This window comes from Lactuca saligna, chromosome 5, assembly GCF_052625555.1.
Source record: "Lactuca saligna cultivar CGN05327 chromosome 5, ASM5262555v1, whole genome shotgun sequence".
In the NCBI taxonomy this organism is placed as follows: domain Eukaryota; kingdom Viridiplantae; phylum Streptophyta; class Magnoliopsida; order Asterales; family Asteraceae; genus Lactuca; species Lactuca saligna.
Window position 1 is genome coordinate 92,999,155 of NC_136421.1, and position 7,674 is coordinate 93,006,828.

The following is a 7,674-nucleotide window of genomic DNA, read 5'->3' on the forward strand; positions in this document are numbered from 1 at the left end:
ATGTATGATATGTTTGATTTGGGCCGGAAGGCAACATGATATGGGCCGGAAGGCGTGGTCATATGGACTGTAAGGTTGACGTGGGTAGGACCGGAAGGTTTACCCAGTCGGGACGGAAGTCCCCTGAGACACATGGACCCGAAGGTCAAGGCTTGGAAAGGCGTACATGCATAGGTTGTATTTTCGGGAACTCACTAAGCTTTATGCTTACAGTTGTTGTGTTATGTGTTTCAGGTACTAACGAGGACCGTGGGAAGGCGCCAGCGTGACCGTACACACACTCGGGGAAAACATTTTGTTATCTTTTGTTATGTAATTGGTTGTGACTAAATTGTTACATTGGAACCTAAACTTATTACTCATGTTTTGATGATTGTAAAAATGAAAATTTTTGGTTGAAATTTTATGACGTTACAACTTGGTATCAGAGCCTTGGTTTGAGAGATTCGGGTACACCTTCGGGCGTAACTGAACTCAAACCGGGGATTTGAGAAAATTTTAATTAATAAATCAAAAAACAATTTATAAGTGATTTTGAGACAACCAAAGAAGAAAGAGTGTGTACGGTCAGCCAGCGCCCGAACGGTAAAAATCCCCAAAATACTCTTACAATATGTGTTATGAGATATGATATGATATGATACGCATGCTAGTAGACTAGGTATACATATTAGGCCTAGAGTGGCCTGATTTTGTGACGCCTTAGTCTAGGGAAACCTGCTTCTATGAGGTGCTCGAGAGCGAGTGGGTAACTAGTGTATGACAAGAATAGAGTACTCAGGATTCGGGGTTTGGGGAGGAGGACTTGGGGTGAATACCGACGCGGTGTAATTGGTAGTATTGGGCCCGTACTACCAAGGACACCGGGTCAGTGGGCAGCCCAAGTAAGAATCCCTGAGTATCGAAGACTGAGTAGGACTGTGTTATCGAGTGCGATTATGCCCGATAGAGTCTCTGATATTTTTATGTTGTATTTCAGAGACATCATGGTTGGACCACGACACAGACCTGGTACGAGTGGAGTGACTGACGAGGAGCTTCGTCAGATGATTCATGAGGAGGTAGCTGCAGCGATCCGAGCCGAGATTTCGGAGATGTTTGGGTCTATTAAGACCACGCTGATGGAGACATTTGATGAGCGGTACGCTGCATTGACTGAGGCTGCCGCCGCTGCAGCTACCGCAGCTGTGGCCGCTGCCAGACCACAGGGGGGTGACTCGTTGCTGTTCCGGGAGTTCAGCAACACGAAGCCACCAGAGTTTGACGGGATGCAGAGGTCTCAGCTGTGACTTGGGAGAGGTTTACTGATATGTTCAGAGACGAGTATGTTCCCCCAGTGGAGAGGGAACGGTTGGTTCAGGAGTTCTTGACCCTCAAGCAGGGTAATGATTCGGTTACGGTGATCACGCAGAAGTCTCATGAGAGGGCGATGTTCTGCCCCGAGCAGGTGTACATGGAGCAGGCTTGGATGAGCCGGTATTTGGGAGTGCTGAGGAGAGATATCCGGGAGTTCGTATCGAACTCGTCATATCAGACTTTTGCTGAGCTTCAGGCGAATGCCAGGAAGCGTGAGATCGAGTTGGAGACCTAGGCCAGGGAGGAGGCCGAGTCTCAATGGTTGGATCGGCGGCCGGCTCAGTCTCAGCCGGCAGCCAAGCGGACCAAGTCCGCTGATTTGAGATCCGGAGGTCAGAAGAGTCGCACTTGTGGGAAGTGCGGCAAGGGTCACGAGGGGGCATGACGATCGGGTGCTTGCTACAAGTGTGGCAAGGAGGGGCACATTGCTAGGGATTGCCTCAAGGGATTCATGGTTTGCTTCCATTGCAACCAGACTGGCCATCGGAAGGCCGAGTGCCCCCAGCTTCGCCAGGGATATTCGCCTGCTGCCAGGGTTCCTGAGGTTCGGCCAGTGAAGACCGAGGCTCCGAAGGCTCGTGGGAGAGCTTTCCAGTTGACTGCAGAGGAGGTCCGCGCGGCGCCTGATGTCGTATCCGGTATGTATTCTTTCATGTATTTACATTTATAATGAGATATTATGCTTATATTGTTATATGCGTAGGTACTTTTCTTGTGAATCATGTGCCTGCTTTGGTATTATTCGAGTCGGGTGCGAGTCGGTCCTTTGTTTCGTTGGCTTTTAGCCAGCATATCGATATCGATCGGGAGGCGATGAGTCGTCCCCTGCGAGTTGCTATAGCGAATGAGAGAGCGGTATACGCCACCGAGGTGATTCGAGGATGCGTACTCGAGATTTTTGGGGTCGAGTTTCCTATAGACTTGGTCCCTATAGCTATGGGGGATGTTTGCATTATCGTGGGCATGGATTGGTTGAGCAAGTTTGGAGCAGTCATTGACTATGAGACACAGCTGGTGATGATTAGAGACCCTAGTGGGGGAGTGCTCACGGTTTATGGCGAGGGGACCCGGTGTGGGTCGGCGTTTTGTTCGGCTGTCAGGGCGAGGCAGAGTTTGCAGCAGGGCTGTGATGGATTCATAGCCTATGTGATGGATACTCGTGCGACCACGGAGAGGCCCAATTCGATTGATGACGTTCTGGTCGTATGCGAGTTTTCGGATGTGCTCCCCGAAGAGTTACCAGGTGTGCCTCCGGAGAGGCAAGTGGAGTTTCGTATCGATTTGGTTCCGGGAGTGGCGCCCATCGCCAAGGCGCCTTATCGTCTCGCTCCAATAGAAATGCAGGAATTATCCTTGCAGCTTCAGGAGCTGTTGGGAAAGGGATTCATTCGACCGAATAGCTCGCCTTGGGGAGCGCCGATTTTGTTCGTCAAGAAAAAGGATGGTTCCCATCAGATGTGTATCGATTATCGGGAGTTGAACAAGTTGACGGTTAAGAACCGATATCCGTTACCTAGGATCGACGATCTGTTCGATCAGTTGCAGGGGGCATCTTGGTTTTCCAAGATTGACTTGAGATCGAGATATCATCAGATGAGGGTTCGCAAGGAGGATATCCAAAAGACTGCTTTCAGGACTCGTTATGGACATTATGAGTTTGTGGTGATGCCTTTTGAGCTCACCAATGCCCCGGCCGCATTCATGGATCTCATAAACCGGGTGTGACTACCGATGCTGGATCGGTCGGTGATCGTATTCATCGATGATATTTTGGTGTATTCGAGGACTAGGGACCAACATGAGGAACATTTGCGGGAGATTCTTGGGGTTTTGAGATCGGAGAGACTGTATGCCAAGTTCTCCAAGTGTGATTTCTGGTTACGAGAGGTCCAGTTCCTCGGGCATCTTGTGAACCAGAAAGGGATATTGGTCGACCCGGCCAAGATTGAGGCGGTGTTGAGGTGGGAGGTGCCGAGATCGCCCACCGAGATCAGGAGTTTTCTGGGTTTGGCTGGATATTACCGCAGATTTATCAAGGATTTTTCCAAGATCGTTGTGCCACTTACTAGGATGACCCAAAAGGGTGTTACGTTTTCATGGGGACCGGAGCAGCAGTCCTCTTTCGAGACGCTTCGTCAGAAATTGTGCCAGGCTCCAGTGCTTGCACTCCCGGAAGGGATGGAGGATTTTGTGGTATACTGTGACGCCTCTATATCGGGTTTGGGGACGGTACTTATGCAGAGGGGTCATGTGATAGCGTACGCTTCGAGGCAGTTGAAGCCTCATGAGTCGAGATATCCCACGCACGACCTGGAATTTGGGGCGGTGGTGTTTGCCCTCAAGATCTGGCGACACTATTTGTACGGGGTTCGGTGTATGATTTACACGGACCATAAGAGCTTGAAATACTTGATGGATCAGCCAAATTTAAATATGCGACAGAGGAGGTGGTTGGATGTGGTGAAGGATTACGATTGTGAGATCCTGTACCACCCGAGAAAGGCCAATGTGGTAGCCGATGCATTGAGCAGTAGGGCGCCCCGATCCGAGATATTTGTATGAGATTGACGGTTTTGACCCTGATTCTGGATATTATTCTAGGGGCTCAGGTGGAGGCTGCAAAGCCGGAACACCAGAAGAAGGAACGGGTTGCAGGTCAGGTATCAGGATTTGTTACGGATGGTCGAGGGCTTATGACTTTTCAGGGTCGGATTTGGGTGCCGTTTGTGGGCGGTGCGCACACTATTTTGATGGAGGAAGCACATCGATCGAAATTCTCGATTCATCCTGATGCTACAAAAATGTATTTGGATCTCAAGAAGGAGTACTGGTGGCCATGTATGAAAAGGGATGTCGCTTGGTTTGTCGAGAGGTGCTTGACTTGTCGGCAGGTCAAGGCCGAGCACCAGCGACCGCACGGTAAGCTGCAACCGCTAGAGATTCCCGAATGGAAGTGGGAACAAATCTCTATGGATTTCATCAACAAGTTACCGCGCACGGCGAGAGGAGTCGATGCGATTTGGGTGATCGTGGATCGGCTGACAAAGAGCGCTCATTTTCTAGCCATTAGCAAGAGCTCTTCTGCAGAGAAGTTGGCCGAGTTATATGTGAGGGAAGTAGTAACGCGGCACGGGGTGCCGATCTCGATTATTTCAGACCGCGACGTGCGTTTCACTTCCAGGTTCTGGAAGAAGTTCCATGAGGAGTTGGGTACTAGGTTACATTTCAGTACGGCATATCATCCTCAGACAGACAGTCAGAGTGAGCGGACAATTCAAACACTCGAGGTCATACTTCGGGCATGTGTGTTGGACTTCGGAGGGAGCTGGGACACCTATCTACCTTTAGCAGAGTTCTCGTATAACAACAGCCATCATTCGAGCATTGGTATGTCGCCCTTTGAGCTGTTGTATGGGCAGAGGTATCGCACCCCCATCTGTTGGGGTGAGGTGGGACAGCAGGTTATGGGTAGCATGGAGATCGTGCTTCAGACGACCGAGCAAATTCAGATGGTCAGGCAAAGGTTGTTGACCGCTCAGAGCCGACAGAAGAGTTATGTAGACAGGCGACGGTCCGAGCTTGAGTTCCAAGTTGGTGATCTCGTACTCCTGAAGGTCTCTCCTTGGAAAGGAGTGATTCAGTTCAGGAAGAGGGGCAAGTTGGGGCCCCGATATATTGGTCCTTTCCGTGTGATCGCGAGGGTGGGCCGGGTAGCCTACCGTTTAGACTTGCCAGCAGAGTTGGGACAGATTCACGATACTTTCCATGTGTCGCAACTGAGGAAGTGTATAGCCGACGAATCGGCGGTGGTTCCATTAGGGGATATTATGGTGGATGCAAGCCTGAATTATGCTGAAAGACCTGAAGCCATCAGAGATCGGAAGATCAAGGTTTTGAGAAACAAGGAGGTACCCCTGGTATTGGTTCAGTGGCAGCATCGGAAGGGATCAGAGATGAACTGGGAGCCGGAACGCGAGATGCGGGAGCAGCATCCGGAGCTATTTGCCTAGCGGGACTTCGAGGGCGAAGTCTTATTCTAGTGGGGGAGAATTGTAACAGCCCGGATCCCTAGGTACCTTCATTTCATATTTTTGACAATTCTGTGAGGGGACTCGACGAGTTGGAGGTCGAACTCGCCGAGTCGGGTCACGGTTTTCGACGGGGGTTCGCGTCCGGACTCGGCGAGTCCAAGGGGCGGACTCGGCGAGTCCGCGCTGTTTAATGAAACCCTAATTTCCCGGTCCTAAGCCCTATTTAAAGGACCTTATGGCCCTCATTTGCGGCCACCTTGAACCCTAAGAGCCCCCATTCGACTGTGAGCCCTTGTGAGTGTGTTTGGAGGCCATTTGTAAATCATTTTGTGTGATATTGCAAGGAAAGGAGGGAGAGGATCAAGCTTGAAGAGTTGGGGAGCTTGGATCTGTTGCTATTTCATCAAGGGAGTTTTCTTGAGGTAATTTTCAGAGCCAAACTTCATGTTTTGTGTTGATGTGCCAAATCTAGGGTTTCTTCTTGCATTTCTTGGCTTGGATCGGAAGTATGAGAGGTCCCATGGAGATATGGAACCTAGATCTGGACCTTAGCAGGTCCAGGAGACCCCATATGACAAGCTTCATGTCCATTCTTTTGAGTTAGAAGCTAAACTTGCCATATTAGAGGTTGTTTCTTCAAAATAAGCCTTGTATGCATTGCATGGCAACCAAGACTGAGGCTTTACGTGACAAATAAGCTTGGGAAGGCCAGATCTATGTATGTATGGAACAGATCTGACCGTAAAAGCCAGTTTTAGCTGGTGCATGGCATGGACTCACCGAGTCTGAAGAACAGACTCGACGAGTCGCTTGAAGATTGTCCTTGAGACCACCCTGTATGTAGTCCTAACCGAGTTATGGGCGACTCAGTGAGTCGCAGAGAGTTGGAAAGGTTTTGATAGGTGGACTGAGTCAGGTTGGGACTTGCCGAGTTGACCTTCGACTCGGCGAGTTGAGTCGCGGTGGCCCTGTGATTCAGGCCTAGGTGGAACTCGTCGAGTCGGGGGAGTACTCGACGAGTCAAAGGGAAAAACCTTGAGAGTTGGTTAAAATGCGTAGACTCGCCGAGTCACTATTGTGCACTCGCCGAGTCCGGTCCAAATTGACTAAAGACTGTTGACCAAGTCAACCTGTGTTGACTTGATATGGATGGTCCACCTTTGTGGTTCAATTAATAATTATAGATTTATAATATCATAGGAGGATTGCAGCTCGAGGGTTCGAGCCCGAGTGATTCCAGGATTCATGATTAGCGACTTAGCGAGGCATACGAGGTGAGTCTTCTCACTATACTGTACCCGGAAGGGTTTTGACTGTGTGACCGGAAGGTCGAATATGATATGAGATATATGCCTTATGTGTGTTAAGTTATTCGTTATATGTGCCATGTATGATATGTTTGATTTGGGCCGGAAGGCAACATGATATGGGCTGGAAGGCGTGGTCATATGGACTGTAAGGTTGACGTGGGTAGGACCGTAAGGTTTACCCAATCCGAACGAAAGTCCCCTGAGACACATGGACCGGAAGGTCAAGGTGATACGTGTATGGGCTTGATTTGATGAGTAAGGTAGTGTTTAGGTAAATTAACAGAGAATAACAACCACAAATGATATGTGAATGGAAAGAAATGGATAGATTAGTAACAACTCAAGACCTATTAAGTTGTATACCAGTGAAAACAATCCAAGACCTATTGGATTGAGTTCGTATCTAGTCAAGAACACGTCCTAACAAGATAATTTGTGAATTATAACAATAATTCTAATTGAACAAAGGTTTTTTTCTTAAAAATTCGTCTATATCTTTTTCCATGCATAAACTTGGCTTTATATGAAGCCTTTATTAAACTTGGTGGTTACAATCCAACCAACCAATTATTCATTAAAACTAGTAAATGAAAATTAAGGAAACTCTTGAAATAACACAAAAAAAACGTCCAAGACACTTGAGGATGAAGAAAAAACGTTTATGCTTCATTAAGGAGCCATAAGAAGCATTAATGAGCCATCAGAAGCATTAAAGTGTAACCCTAATCCACCAAAGAGTGATAAAAACGGCTAGGAGGCTTTATGAAGTAAAAAGTAACGTTTTTAACACTTATGAAGCCTTAAAAATGTTGCCCTAGCCTTCATGCAACCCTAATTCAATTTGTGGGCTACCATGCACAACCCAACCATTGAGCCCAAGCCACCTTCTAGCCCACTAGTAATCACTAATCCATCACCTTTTGGGCTTTCATAATCCATGCATGGATCATCCCCTCCCCCTTTGGAAGGAATTGACC